The following is a 16,114-nucleotide window of genomic DNA, read 5'->3' as shown; positions in this document are numbered from 1 at the left end:
TTGGCTGACTGCCTGCTTGTCTAAATGAAACAAACCTCCAAATCTTCTTTATAGGCATGGGGAAAGCTGGGGGGGGGGGGGGGGGGGCGGGCGGGAAGGGTTGAATAAAGATACAGATTCCTGTAATGAATAAAATGACTGGAAAGCAGGACTGGAGTTGAGATCAACTAAAATCAAGACGTTGTTAGTACCTGTTTGAGAATACTGTACTTAAAAGAAGCCCTAAAATGCACTGGTTGCACCACTAAGCTCTTCAGATATTTTCATGGTTTACCAAACACAGGAAACACCTCCGACAGGGGAGCACCAGCAGGATGTTGAGGTTTCTTTAACTGCTGACTAAGCACTGGCAGGACCAGCGGTGTTAGTGCACTACTACTGCCCTTAGATGACAATCTCTTAAACTGTTTGTGGTCTCTGCCATCAGACTGACCACTGGAGCTGTGAGCATCAGGCACCACGTTCTTGCCCTTGCAAAACGTGATCTGGAATTTGTACTTGTGGTGCTCAGGATTCATCGGCAGGTGAGGTGGGAGCGCGGTCAGCCTGGTCGGTGAGGGCATCTGCACGAGGCGTGCAGTGCTCAGCCGCCTGTCGGGGCTGGCTAACAGCCTGCTGCTGCAGGGAACTTGTTTCCAGGCCTGAGCTCTGGGAAACATGCAGTACGTGAGAAAAAGTAAATAAAAATAAAAAGAAACCCTCAGTAATCTGCAACTCCTGAGGCAAAAGGGAGTTCTGTAATGCATTGGTAGTGGTCGCTGCCAGTAACTGAGCTGTGGCAGCTCTAAGCCTATGAGCATCGCTTGTAGCTTAGCACTATAGTGAGAGCTTCTGAAATGCGATAGAAACAGCAACAGGCATCACGGTTCTTCACGCTTCGAATATATGTACCTCTACAGCTCTGACCAATCGCTTGACACAACAGGGCACACTGAAAACAAAACCACTTTTCAGCAATGTTTGCAGGAAATTTGCACTGGTAGGCACCCGTTTCGGGGACCTACCAGCTGGTTCTCACAACAAGATCTTCGCAGCTGCCATTTATCCTGTTCTTCTTGGGTGCAGCTTATTTTTAATTGCTTCAGAGTTGACCTAGGCAGACTTTGGGCAGGTGTAGGCAGCATTCGGGCTTTCAAAATGCTTGCCTGCACAACCTTCCATGTGCCAAGTTCCAGGAAAATGTGAGCTTGGGTGGCTGTGAAAGCCGGCAGTGGTCTGAGCTTGGGCGAGGGGCAGCAGCAGCTGCAAAATGAGCAGAAATGTCAGCGTAGGTGGGACTGCTGGGAGCCCAGCTCAGGTAGGGAGTGGGGAGTCTGGCGGAGGACGAAGGTGGCTGTAAAGAGTGAAGACGTAAAAGTGAAAGGGTGTTGTGGGTGACAAGCGAGACAGGAAGGTGTTGGGGAGAGAGGAGAGTGGGAGACACAGGACACGAGCAGTGAGGTTCTTGGGTGTGTGGGATGGGAGAGGCTTTGGAGCAGATGACTGTGAGCTTTCAGAAGTACTGAGAAAAAAGATGGAGGTGGACTGGGGCTGGAATGAATTTGGAACGAGGGTTCAGGGGACCGGAATTCTGCCTTGGGAAGAGCAGAGGAGCTGCGGGCTCCAGGAGTGGGCTCCAGCAGAGAGTTCTGGACACTACGAGGAGCTGTACCCCTGCAGCGTGTCTGTACCCATGATGCTGGCTTGGGATCAGGAGGGGGGCATGCTCATTGTCCCCTCCATCCCAGTCCCCATATCGCCTTCACTGACACACGGTCAGAGCCTCTGAGTTCAAGCCCCAGTCTTCAGGTTAGAATTGTGCCATTTAAACGTCCAGGCTTTTGCTCACATTTAAGGGCTGCTCTTATACCTAGGCCCTTTAGGTTAATATGTAGTAGACCTTTGCATCCATGTTTCATTTTTTCTGAGCCCTTGAAAAATAGACAAAAACAAGTTAATTCACCTTACTGCTAGACTGCCTAAAGCTTTCAGATACAGGGTAAAGTAACAGCGTAAAGAGAGCCTGACTTCTGTTAGGAGTTACAAGCTGAATTTACAAAACAGTGATGGGAAGTGAAAAGCTTTCTCTTTTATCCCTGGGAAGGGTGTGTGTTTTCCAGTCCAGGTGGCACAGGTTTTGAATTGAGGGAGACAAAAGCAAGCATTAGAAAATCTCTTTTAGACACGAGTAAAACACCAAGCCTCTCACTTGAAACTTGGGCCAAATCTCATGGTTTGGTCTCTGCAGAACCTCCATCCAGCTGACAAGCCAGCCGTGCTGATCCCTGTTTTCCAGCGCTTTGGCAGGCAGGGCACTTGCTTAGGATTCAGAATACCAGGATTCAGTTGTTGCTTTTGTTGTGCTGCATGGATTTGTAAGTTTGAGCTACTCTGGACTGTGTAAGGACCCTCAAGCCTTTCCATTCAAGCTGCTCTACTTTGCCTGACATAATTAAATATTAATTGGGCCAGACTGAGCAAGTAAGTGACTTTTTATAGCCTGGCAACTAGGCCACTCACCCAGGAGAAGGAAAACTCCAGTCCTAGCTATCACATTTTACAACTAGCAGCATAAAGCTGTATTTAAGCACGTGAATATTTGTTAGACGTTTGAAAGCATTTTCGGTGGTGTCTGTTCAAACTGCACGAAGAGCTTCTGAGGACCAGTCCTGCTTATTTGGATGTCTAAAGTAAGGCCTTGTGCACTGAAGTTTAGAATCCCATTTGAAACAAAGCAAAACAAACAAAAGCAAAAGCCAACATACATCATTGAGCCAACCTTGAAGAATCTGAGACCCAATCTCAGCTAGATCTCGTGATTCCCTGTGAAAGTTGCTTTCCAAGAAAATACAGTGAGTGGCTGCAAATCCCTGCCTTGGTACCCAGCCTGAAACAAGAGGGCTGCTGTTTTGGAAAGCCTCCCTAGAAGCACGTTTCCAGACTAGTCTTTTCTTTTATAAACTCCCAACAATAAAAAATCATAGTTTCCTACAAGATTCAAGCGTACATTTCCTGCTAGTAGAAGTAACCGCCCGATGGATTGAAGTGGACTTCCCAAGGGGGTCTCTGCTTGTGCTGGGCAATGGTGGGGCCGAACCCACAAGCCGCAGAACAGGGGAAGCCCCTCACCCTCAGAGGGACTGCACTGACTTCTCTGTTGCTCCACGCGAGCAGAGGTTGTAGCCCATGTGGATGGGTCCTGCCTTGTCCCGTGTACGAGCCGGCAGAGGTCATTGCCACGCTCAGGTTTGTTGCAGTTAACCCATGCTTACATGGGTTAAATCATGTTAAATTGTGCCAAATCATTCCAAGCATTTCATAAAATTTAATTCTTAGACTTTAGTTGTTGATTTTATTTTTTTATTTTTTTTATTTTTTGTTTTTCAACTTTCAGTATCTTTTGTCTCCAAAGCATTTATATTCATTTGTTTGGTTTGTTCTAAAATTAAATTATCAATTACCTCTTCACTGACAAATACTTTTGCTTCTAATGAAATACATAAAAACTCCTCTGGTTATTCTAAAATGCTTACAGTAGGTAAAAGAAGATAAGATTTTTGTTTGTGAAATTAAATTCTGTGATGTCTGCTTGTCTTTTTAAATTAAAAAGCTGTGATCCTTGTAAGAGAGGGGATCATGTTCTTCACCCTCAAAAATTAACTGCTACTCATACAGAATTCATAGGCTTTTTCAAGTATCCTGTGAATGTATCACAGTCTTTGGATTTCTCGTTGTAAAAATCTGACAGTAAAAATAATGTTTGGTCCGAGTTATTCTTAGTATTTGAGAAATGTGCAGCCCAGAATCAAATGAGATGTTAACTTTATGATTTCTCTCTTTAATAAAATACACAGTGTATAAATAGATTTAGGGAAGGTCTGTGAAGATGGACAAAATTACATGTCCAGCTTTTTTTTTTTTTCTTTTGTTACAGAGGTTCTTCATAAAATATTCACAAGACATACCTGAATAATTTACATTGCCTTAATTCACTGGGCAGGATTGTTAAGGTAAAAAAGACCACAGTCATTCAGGCAACAGAAAGCCACCCTCTTTGAATAGCAGACTTTGTGTGTGTTTGCACGTATATATCTACATTTTAATGTTGCCTCATACTTGTTTGTTCTTTGTAGGTGGTTTCCAATTTTAAGATGCTAGATTGATAGCAGAATTATTTGCTGTTTAATAAACTCTGGGCTGTTTTAACTGAAGTCAGTGGAAAAAGAGCCTTTGGCATTTTACATCCTTGCCTCATGTTAAAATGAAGGGTCACAGAGGAATGTACTCTTGACCCTGAAGGAGAAAAGCCTATACATTTTCTCAGCTATTCTCACGGTGATTCATGACAACACAGAGTACTCACTACAATATGGTTTTCAGACAGTCATATAATAAAATATATAGCTCATAATCTTCAGCTCTATAAACATAGGTCACTACCTTGTGGGAGCGCCCATGATTTAAGTCTGTGAAAATACTGCTGTGTATTGTAGATCTGACATAGCCCTTATTGGGATTTTTTTCCAGAGGACAGTCCCTTTCCACAGAGGTGAAGAGCGAGGTTATCCATGCAATAGCATCCAAACAGTGGAGGATGGTTTTGAACCCCCTCGAGAAAGCCGACTGTATGGTTTGTAGTTAACACAGACACATGGATGCTAATGTACGTGTACTCATGCTGAGCCTTAGACTTCGTTGCAAATCTGGTTATCAAAATGCTGGCTGCTGCTGCAAGAACAAAGAAGGAGCAGTGTTAAAATCTGGAATTTTAAATTAAGACCTTAAGAAAATAAACTCTGTGTTGCTTAGTGGCTTGCCAAGCTAGTAGATGTGCGAAAAGAAGGCTATAAACTTGCGTTTATGCTGAAACACTGCAGTGTTTCCACAAAAATGCAGGTGTCAATGTTGTAGCACATGCTTCCCGGTGCAATCAGTTCTACAAAGTGTATTTGACAAATTTGACATTTGATGTTCAATGTGAAAGCAGTGGCTAGCACTATCTCCTTACAGTCAAGGATACGCTTTGCGGGACAGAATATCTGTGCAGCTCTGTCTCGTAATCTTCACTGAAATACATGGGAATATGTTGTGACGTATGCCAAAAAGGTGGTAATACTTCGCCTAAAATGTGAACTTCTAAAGGAAACCATAGCACAGTTGTTAATGCTGCGAAGGTTTTGCTGTCTGATTCATACTGATGAATAAAATATGCAGATATAGCCAGATGCAAAATCAGCCCAGGAACAGGTTTCTCTTTATCAGAATTGTCATATTATTGTGAATATGTCTGCGGAAAATACTTTGACAGCAAATGAACATATTATGTTAGCTCAAGTGTTGTATTTCAGATAAGAAAAGTTTATTAAAAAAAATCTTTCTTAATGCCATCAAAATAATTAAAGACGAAAACAATAACAATTACTTTGTAATTTCCCTGTGAAAAGTAATAACCCAGAACTTTGTCTGACATCTAAATTAGATTATTACAAGAAATTGCACATAAATTAAAGTCAGCCCTTCAGGCTTCCTACCCATAAGAGTTTGGAACAAATCATTTCTCTTTCATAATCACAAGTGATTTAAAGACAGGTAAAAACTTCAGTCCATCTCCCATCTTCTTGAGGTCCTTTCAGCTTTCCAAAAAGTAATTTCTGGTTTTCTAAAAGGTGAACCTTGGAGTGTTCATCACAGTGGATGTGAAACTGAATCAATTAGAATTGGGGGGGCAGGGGGGGGGGCTGGTTGGTTGTTTTTTGTTTGTTTGTTTGTTTGTTTGTTTGTTTTTCTAGTATGCAGGTTCTGTGTCACCATGTTTTGGAAAAAAAGTAATACAACAAATCCATAGTGGGTGAAATTGCTCATTTCCATCGGCTCATGTGAAACATTCCTCTTTTAAAGCAGAAGGTCAAGGCCTGCGTCTTCACAGCTCAGTACCCCGGCACTGTATTTGTGGTGCTCATGGCAGAATCGGTGCAGGGGAGCTGAACACCATAAATCTGGGTGCAGCAGCAGCACGCAAGCAGGGTGCCTGGGCTCCGTGCATGGGGTGTGGAGAGATGCTCAGCAGCGGGGTTTGTAGGCAAACTACTACCTTGCAATAGATAGATCGGTATGATTGGGCAGAGGGCAACCCTCTTCTTCTGCAGGATGTCATGTCAGGATTCAGAGGAGTCTGTCTTGAATGTAGCCATAGGAAATGCCACGCTCAGGAGCATGTGCTGAACAGGGGCTGGTGCCTGAACGGGAGCAGGTAAGCAGTGGTGTGCCTGCTGCTGTGCTGCCATGTTTGTGCCAGTACCCTTCATCTGTTCCCAGACAGGAGTCCTGCCCTTCAAAAGTGCTGAGCACCCAAAAATTCATGATTGTTTCAGCAGGAGCTGCACAGTACGTGGTTTGGAAAGTGCGAATTCTGAGCTCCTGTTGCCTTCTCTGGCAACTTATGGTAGCTGTTGGTCTAGCTGCTCGTTTATGCAAGCAAAGAGTTCATCTTCCTACCGTTCTCCCAGTACCCAAGGAGCCTCTCCCATCCATTAGCAGCAGGGAATGCCATTTCTCTCCGCTTCCTGGCTTTTCTGGCAGACAAATGACTCTCCCACTAATAGTCCCTCTAAAACACTCAGAGATGAGTGTTTTAAGCATGGGAAAACAGCATTTCTCAACTTGTTTTGATGGAATTTTATTTGTCAAGTTTATGGAGAGCTTTATCAAGTCAGATGCTGTGAAACTCCTTCCAAAATCTTCTTTAACTCTTCTTGAGAAAAATTTGGGATTTTCTCATCATCCATAATATTCTTTCTCCCCACACATCCCTACTGGTACTTTAGCCTTCCTCTTCTCTAACACCGAGCACACTGTAGGATAAAATTATCTTTGTAATCTCTCTCTGCTGTGGTACAGCTAGGAACTATCTTATTCTGTTAATTACTAGCTAGTACACTGGGTGAGCTGCAACAGAATTACATAGTACCAGAGGTGACGTAGGTAAAGAAATGTTAGGAAGTTCTTCTAAACCACCTGTTGGAAGTTTTTCTTAACCATCCAAACCTAGCCTTACCCTGGGTAGGGGCAGAAACTAATGGGTAGTAACAGACGTCAGTGCTGGAGAGCAGAGGGAAGTTTCCACTCTAAATGCAGTGAGTCTGGGGACAGCTCCTGTAGGACTAACGAGGGGCTGTAGCTGTGCAGTGGGAAGAGATCTCTTTGTGGACGCCATCACTCGATGTAGATGTCTGCAGAAGAAGGGGACCAGCCTTGGTAATACTTGGTTTCGAGGGTGATTCTGTTCTGCAAAGTGCCTGTTGTTGGAGAGGTGCTGTGCCAGCAGCCTCTAACAAGCCTTCAAGAGCCGTTTTGCTGAGTCGGCTCCCTCGCGTACCTCCGGGGGGATCAGTGGGGTGGCTGGCGAGGAGGAAAGGTGCTGGGGGCTGCAGTTGCTCTGGGAATTCTAGTGTGAGTGTCTAAGCAGGGGATGGGAGTGCCTCTACCTATAGGTGTGCCATTGGCTTTTTTGAAAGCATAGGCGGAATCCAGAGCTTCTGGAAATCAGATGTATCCTTTAAGTTTGTGTAAACACTTGAGAGCTTTGTTCAAACCTATCAGATAGCAAGAAATGTCTGTAGGGAGCAGAGGTGCTGAGGACTACAGCAGTGATGCAGCAAACTGTGCTCCATCCTCCCTTGCTTTGTCTCCCTGGAGTACGTGATCCTGATCCCGGCAGTGCTGAACAATGAGCAGTGACAGTGTGAGGAATGCCGTGTCTTTCCTCAGCAGCAGGATAATTAGGCCCTCTGCATAAAGCCTAACGCACTGCCACCCTCCCCAAAGCAGGGCAGGCAAAGCACTGAGGGTCTTACCAGAGGAAATAATGTTACATGGAGACTACACGGAGCTGGTCATTAGCAGTGGCTGTCTGCGTAGTATGGCAAAAAATACTTGGAAACGTTTAATTAAAATGAATGTAATGGCTGGATTTAAGCTGTTATTCCAGAATTTAAATGTCATTTACCAATGCATTAAATGCACAATAATCACTGCCTAAATAAAGAAATTTGTTGTTCTAATCTGTAACTATAGTGAAGCTGCACGTTCGGTAGAATTGTGCTGGGGGCCTTAGCTTTCAACAGCTATTGCAAGAGCTCTCATCTGTCAAACTTTCTTGTTACGTTCGTATTTTTACTGTTTTTCACAGGTCAAGAAAGAGGTTTCTTTTAGTTTTCCGAGCAACTCCTGGAACTGTGGAGATGAAAAAAGTAGGAGCCAAAATTTTATTGTTCTAGTTGATGATCCTAGTTAGCTTAAAAAGGGCAGCGTCTGGATTTTCAGCTTGGGAAGTTAATTTAAACTTAATGATTTTCATTAGGAAGGGAAAGTAAAACCATTTGGACTCATTGTCGAGTCTACTACAGGGCTTTGCAGAAATTCATTCTTGCTTCTTGGTGCTGGAGAAAACACCTCAGCAGAACAGACACTGTGTCTACCCGGTCTGGCCTCGTGTCTCCTAGTGGCCAGCGCCCGATGTGTCAGAAGGTATATGTGCTATACATCATGGTACAGAAGCTTTCACTATCGGGCAAGATTTTGTTCTCAAGACACAGAGTAAGTTGCTCAGAACACCTGGAGATAAGTTTCATGTATTGTCACAGAACTGAATTTGTGAAGGGAAGACGACAAAACTTCTGTCTGCGAAATGCTATCTGTAAAAGCTGCATTTAAGAAAGCAATTGAAGAAATAAGCGCTTCTGAATAAAGGCCTCAATTCCATGACCAGTGCTAATGCTGCCAAAATTCTTAGAAGTCCTGTGAAGTCCTCTCTGCTTCTCTGTCTTTTGCATGAGGCATAGTTTTTTTCAAGGATTATTTTTTTCCTTTGGGATGTAAAATTTATGATGAAATGAAATTGCTGTGAAACATTACGTGATCAAAACTTTAATGAATTGTTTCCTGTTACTCGTTAACCTTGCAGGTTTTTCTTTAACTCTGAAATAAGCAGTTGGCACAAAACACTTCTGTTGATTCAAGATGCTATAGCATCTTGACACGGATGAAAATTAACCTAGTAGACTCCACTTGGGTCAGAAAAATGTTCCAATTTTTAATTTAGTGAACCTTTAGTGAGAGACTTGCCTGTGAACATCAAGCAATTAAATGAAAGTGAATAAAAGGTTCAGTGCAAAAAATCCCCAAGAAATGGCTTGAAGTACAGCATATGTGATATTAAAGAAATGCAAAGCCAAGTTAGCAGATGTTTTCCGTTCAGTGGTGTATGTCTCTGACAGATACTCTCCCTGAGAAGTTCCCTGAGACCATCTCCACGAATGCCTGGTGCCACAGCACTCAGAGACCCACCTGCTGTGAAAACTGTATGACTGCGGTCTTAAGGAAGTGGGCATGAGTGATGGCTCCCTCTCACAAAACAGAGGTTCAGTGCTTTTAAACATACTGGGGTGAGAACTCTGCCAGATATGGGTGTTAGAGGAGTGAGTGAGCACATTTTATGGGTCCGGAGAGGAAAGGGGTCACTTAACTCTTGGCTACGTGAGCTTCTTCAGCACATCTTTGAGCAGCTGCCCAAGCACTGGTTGTGTTTTGTTTCTTCTCATGCTTTCTTTGTGGTGCTTGTTTGAGTATTTGCTGATGCGCTCTTTGAAATGAATTTGAGAAATAGACTGAAGACATCAGATGCCATACATGTTCGTCCCCAGTACAGACGATCAGCGCATCTGACGTGCGGGTACGCTTGATGGACTTCACTGAGTCCTTTCTTGAATGATAATTAATTCTTAAATGGCAAAAGACCTTTGGGGAGGTCGTTTCAACCTTTTAGCACAGCCTGTTAAGTTGGAGAGAGAAGGGAGGATAACGTAAACTGTGTGTACATGAAAAGGTTGTTTAAAGAAATAGAGAGTCAAAGGCATTATCCGAAGCTAATTGTTTTATTGCTGAGATTTTAAAGAGACATCCCCGTTGGTCACCCTGCCTGCCTGTGCCCCTGACAGGAGCATGGGTGCTGGGCTTGGTGCAGGCAGCCCCCGGCTGCCAGCAGGTGCCCGGCTGTGCCCGCACCCTGCAGGTGCTTTGCGCAGGTCAGAGGAGAGCAGGGACTGCGGCTGCTTCATCCCCAGCCCTGCAGCATCCGCTCCTGGGAGCTACCTCTGCGTGGGGAGGGATGAACCAAGATTTTGATCAGGTGTAATTCCAAAGGGCCTTGTAATTGATCTTGAGTGAGGCTGCGAGAGCGTCCCAAATCCAATTCCAGTTACTGCACTGTGCCCATCTAAATCCCCACTGACATGTTATTTGGGTATGGTGTTCCCTTATAGATTCTCCATAAACTGCCAAGCCAGGCTGCTGCGAGCAGTTAAATTGCTATATTGTAGCAGAGAAACTGCTCCTGCATGGCCATATACAATTCTGTACGAAGTTTGGTTTGTATCAGGAGAGCTTGTCTACTTTTTTATGATTGCATATGAGTCTGGGCATCTTCATTAACTTTACTCTATCTTCTACCGAAGATACAATATATTACATTTATTGGTTGTCCATTGTGATTGATTTTGACTCAGAGTGATGTAGATTTTTTTTCTTTTTTAATTTTAATTCTGTGCAATTTTTCATCCAAGAACAGATTAGTCTCGAAGAACAGGTGTGCTGGAAGTGAAGCACTTGAATTTGAGGTGACTGGGAAATGGTGCATTATTGTCTGAGCTCTTTCGTGTCTCTTCTCTACCTTGGCAGTGTGCTTCTCCTTGAAGGCTTATCAGCATCATAACAAGTTTGTATCCTCGTGTTTTGCTCCAAACCAGTTTCTTTCCAGTTACTGATATTGATCTAATAAGTGCCAAGGAGAGATCTCATAGTGCTATTACAGTACATAGTGTCTGGCTGTTCTGAAATCTTTTGTCCTACCTTAGATGAGAAAGACTTCACCAAAGTAGATATCATGTCATCATCATATATATAGATATAACAGAAGCTCTTACATCATATACTGGATCTTAGACTGGATATAATCCAGGCCTGAAAGAAAAGACCTTATCTGGCAGGAAGCAAACAATCAGATTCCTTGGGATATCCTTGAGAAAGCAAGAAGCAAGAGACCAAATGAAGAAGGTGAACAGCTTTAATAAAATTCAGTATTATTCCTTTGATTTATTCAAGACTTAGCAAGCGACTATCCAGGCTTAATGGCATTAACTGGTATTATAACAAGAGGGGACGCTTCACAGACACAGAGGGGAATTGAAGTATGCAAGGTTAAGTGAAACAATGCTGCTAGTAATAAGCCACTGGAAGTAGACTGTCATTCTTCCTCTACTTGTAGATCCTGATTATCACGTCAGCTGTCCATACGCTGCTCTCATCAGCTGCGTTAAAAAGAAGTGTGAAAAAGATGGACAAGACGGTCATACATTTAAATCAGATATACTAAATACTGTAAATGTAGGTTGTGACATGCCACAGGTTATGTATCATATGGCATGGCCTATCATTGTACTGCCAAATGGTGTGATACAGACTGATGCAATACGAAATGGCACAGACAAACTACAAGTGCCATTTGATGTAGAAAGATGCATTTAAAGAGATGAAGCCCCTGCGTATGATGACTTTTTAGCAGGACATCCAGCCTGCTTGTGCCTGGAGTTGTGAAGTTGTTGGACTTCTACCATGTTGGATTCCTGAGGCTCCCTGTTTCATGCCTATTGGCCTCTCTTGGTCTGTTTTGTGGCTGGACATCAGTGCTCCATCTCACTGGCCTCAGGGTGACAAGTTTCAGCTGAATGCCGAAGGCTGCTTGTGATCCATTACCACAGTTACGATTGATATGCAGACTTTTTTCTCTATAGATTTTTTTCCCCAGTTTTCCAAGCTCTTGAAAAATAAGACAGTAGCCAGTGTTTGCTGTGGGATCAGTCCCACCTCTTCCCAACCAGAAATTTGTCTGTCTGTCTTCTACACTTCATGGCTTTCTTTCTGTCCCATAACTGCAGGCAGGTGGGTTCTCCAGAAAGCAGCAGTGGAAACAAAGCAGATGATGTGTGATACAACTCTGCGTGTAGTGGCAGAGGCCATTTCACTGAGCACTTCCAGAAGCACGGAGGAAGCTCTGTCTGTTTCAGAACTGCAGGACGAGATTAGGAGAGCCTAATGCACATCAGTCTCCCTAAGGTGCTAAGCAGGAATTTGTGTAATTGGGGACTGAAGGTGATTTCAGGAATGCAGCGTGCTGAGATGAGACAGGAAGTTTCTCAGCTCCTCATCTGTATATGCACCCCAACACCAGTCAAAAAAAAAAAAATAAAAAAAAAAAAAATAAAGGTTTGTCTTTGTGAGGATTCTCAACCATTTTACTTAAACAGCAGCAAAAAGAGCCTGTAAAGACAAATTTCTGTGTTACCTTGTAGGTAGTTGTAGGTAGCTGATTTCATTGCCAGGCTGTTCTTGGCCTGGTACTTCAGGGAGTGAGAGCTGCAAGCACCGCAGATATTCTGTCATGTCTCTCTTGAGCAGCCTTGGTATCTAAAAGGAACAAGACCATAGTGACATGTCCCAAAACAAACGTAACCAAATCCTGTAAAGCCGAGTGAGAGCTCTGTGTTTCTTCTGTATACTTCAGGCAGGTAGATATACCAAGACTCCTCATCATACAAGGGATTGCTAAGCATTTGGGCAGCTTGACAGTCACGAGCAAAATAATTCAGCGTATTTTTTGTGTGTGAAGGAGATCATTGTAAAAACAGTCAGACCAACAGTGCTAATGCACAAAATGTGGTAAAAATGCTATGGGTGTCTCTGAGTCACCACAAGCACGGCATTAGACGATCTCTACTGGAGGGTAGTTTTAGGTGGAGCAAGGGAGGGGAGCAAGTCTTGTTGCTTAAAGAAAAAGTTCAAAGACTTCGATTCAAGTTTGGGGACAGAGCGAAGTGTTCCTGAATTAATAATTCATGCTCTGAGTAGGGGAAATTTATGTGTTGCTCACAACTTAGAAAACATTTGTCTCCTTGGCTAACAGTGAATTCTAGTAAGATAAAGCCTAGCCTCTGTTGGCATGAAGATGGGAGCAGTTTTCCAGTTTTAAGATGATCCTTCATACCTGATGCTTCTCTTAAAATTTGTTCTTAAACTCCTGCATCATTAACATGCAGTTAATCATTTGGCAACAAATTTAGCAGCCATCTGTCATTTTGCATGTTTTGTAATCTAATAACAGTTGCAGCCATTGGAAGAGACTATTCGCCAATGAATCTGAGATAATATGATGGTGTCAGTTCATTCCAGGCACAAAACAAACAGAGACTGCACTTTCATCCTTGAGGAACCTTTCAAGTGCATCCAAGAATTCCACAGGGCAAATGCCAAGTCTCTGCATCTGTGTCTCCAAGCTATACTCAGAATTTCTTCCATTTCTTTTTGCCTGTAGGGATTCAGCAGCCACAGTGTGTCTGAACTGATTGCTTACCATCAGAATCATGTGTGTTTTGGACATCTTTGATATCTCTACAGCTCATCCCTCACAGCAACATCTGAGGTAAGATGCTAATTAAGGACTGTTGCTTCGTCTCTTGGAGGTTAGTATTCTTGGACTTCTGGGGCCTCTGCTTTGAGACTTCTGAGTAATGTCAAGGACAGCAAATTACTTGCAACTCCTTGTCAGCTGTGTTCCTTTTCAAAAGTTTAATTAGCAGAGAATAACACAGTTTGAACTAAATGTAGCCAAACCAAAAGCAGTTCCTGCAAAACACTTAACTTGTTAGCAGTAAGGCTCTTAGGACTATATCTTTTTTGGAGTTACACAAGCTTAAGACAGTTAGCAGAACTCCACAATCAATGAGCCCCAAAACTGCTTTTACACACACCTGCAGATAAGCTAAAAACATAGAACATCTGGTGCATGTGGGTATGTATATATAAAGTGTACTGGTTTAATTTTTCCTTTGCGTTGGGTGCTGCTATGTGGGCTAAACCAACATAATGTTAGTAGTGTGCTTTAGAACTAAATCAGTCTGAAAGTGTGTTAATTTCTTTGTTCCTGGAGACTTATGAGCCATTCTGTAGGACTCAAACTTTCTGGCATAGGGACCACATATTTTTATGGTTATCTTGTGATGCAGCAGGGGCTACTGTTTGAAACCCTTTCAAGTGTTCACAGACCTCAGTGAAGCTAGTAGGAAAAGTTTAAAATAGATAAAAGAAAGTGCTTCTTTACACTGGTGGTATATTTCTGGAGCTTGCTGCCACAGGAGTTTGTAGAATTAGAAAGTACAAGCAGGGTCAAAATGGGATTAGACAAATTCACAGGCCAGAGGTTCATAGATGGATACCAAGAGGACTGGGCAAGGAAGTAACTTATAACACCCTTGATGCAACAGCTTTGGTGGAGTACAAAGTAAATAGGGTGCAGAGGACAACTAGGCTCACGTGCCCTCTTTAAATAGCTTATCCTGTCACCACTACCTGAGACAGCATCATGGGTTGGGTGAGCCATCAGGTCTCCAGGAGAGCAGTTCCTAGGGTCTCATGTTCTTCCTATAACTTGCACTTGAGCAGTGCAGGTTGCTAGGTTCAGCCTTGGCTCTACAGGTCTAGTCCCTGTTAATTCCAGAGACAGAAGTGGACAGTTTCTGGAGTTCTCTCACTGGCATGAGTAGCGCAGGCTGTTTCAGGACAGAGAGAAGAAATATCAGCTTGACTCTGTAGGGAAAATGGTTACCTTGACTTTTCCGGAGGAGCTATACTTCATAATGCAAATAGCGAAGAGTCATTTCTCACTGAGCCTCTTACTTGCAGAGGTAATACATCTCTGGCATTTCCATTAGATCACTGTCCTTCCCAGCACTGTTCTTTGGCTCAGTTGCTTGGCTTCAGTGTGAGGTGAGCAGGAACTGGAGTGGCATTTGGCTAACGTGCTCTGAAACACTCAGTTCATCTCAAAGTGCTTGTAAGGCTGTTTTTACAGTCACTCATTTTTGCAATTAACAGGACAAATCAAGGGCAGTAAATGACAAAGCAAAAGGATTTTTTTCTCATGTAGATAACACACACGTAATTTGTGAGACTTGCCTATCTTGGATGTTTTTCCCTACTTGAACCCATTCACTGCTGCAAAATACTGTTCGCTTTGAATGGGAATTTGCTTGTTGTGTTCCCCTCACTTCATACGGTGCATACTGTGATATACAACTCTGCTGTCTTTTTCACAGAGCTTATGCAGTCAGAAATCTCTGTTTATGGTCAGATTGTCAGCTGACAGACACGTGCTGCTTTGGCTCCAATGAAGCTATATTGACATTCTTTGGCTAAAGAGAGCTGGGGCAGTATCTCTGAGAACACAATGTAAAGTGCGTCATATTTCTTTTGCTGGTTCAATGCTTGGAAGTATTCCAGCAAAAAACAATGTGAATTAAAAATGGAAACTACTTCTCCATCCCTCTCTGCATGCTGGCTTAGCGATTACATGAATTAACTGGGCATGCCTTTTTCTTAGCATAATGCAAACACCTCTCCACAAGCAACCTAGTGTTAAAATATGTACAGTTAAAATGTGAAAATCAGTGTTTTTCTAGCCTTCTTATGACCCTGTCACTGTAGCTGAATGTACTCTCTCTGACAGAGTACCTTTTAGTTGACTGTACCACAGTAAAACTCTCACAGGCTTTCGGTTCTTTCCATTAGCTTGCTTACTGATTGAATTGATTTCATCATATGTAAGGTACAGATCAAAGGCATCTCAGCACATATAACACACAATGCAGACCATTAAGAAGTGCAAAACTTCAAACAAACACAAACTCAGTATAATAAAACTAAGAGAATCTGGCACAGAGGCAAGCCTAGTAACTGTTAAGAGAAAAACCACTTTGGTAGTAAAAGGGAACTTCAGATATTCAGAAAGTACTGCTTCTAAAACCTATTTAGGCACAGAGCATTCTTGTCACCCTTTGTAACAGCCATGATTAAAAACTGTTTGAGGGTTAAAGTGTTTTCTGTTATTTATCAGTGGGTCATTAGCCTTAACAATATCAACATTTCAATTGTCAGCAAGATAAAAAAAACACATTATAGCAAAATGAGCACATTGTACGTAGAGATACTCGAGTGCCGATGAATTACTAGCTCCGCTCAGATACAAACT

The 16,114-nt window shown here is 42.9% G+C and overlaps 1 long non-coding RNA gene across 2 annotated transcripts in view; it reads left to right on the top strand.

The window, feature by feature from the left end:
* Positions 1-14,920, top strand: part of LOC118171743 — a 37,598-nt gene extending 22,678 nt beyond the window's left edge. The window contains exons 1-3 of one of the 2 annotated variants that reach the window (XR_004753356.1): positions 983-1,181; positions 13,403-13,510; positions 14,799-14,920. This is a non-coding gene — a long non-coding RNA (uncharacterized LOC118171743). Of the gene's footprint in view, positions 1-982; positions 1,182-13,402; positions 13,511-14,798 lie in introns of those variants that run through there. The other variant, XR_004753357.1, reaches the window with a different exon arrangement.
* The last annotated feature ends 1,194 nt before the right edge of the window (positions 14,921-16,114 follow it).

This window comes from Oxyura jamaicensis, chromosome 9, assembly GCF_011077185.1.
Source record: "Oxyura jamaicensis isolate SHBP4307 breed ruddy duck chromosome 9, BPBGC_Ojam_1.0, whole genome shotgun sequence".
NCBI lineage: Eukaryota > Metazoa > Chordata > Aves > Anseriformes > Anatidae > Oxyura > Oxyura jamaicensis.
The sequence above is the reverse complement of the archived record's forward strand: the minus strand, read 5'-3'. Positions and strand labels throughout refer to the sequence as shown.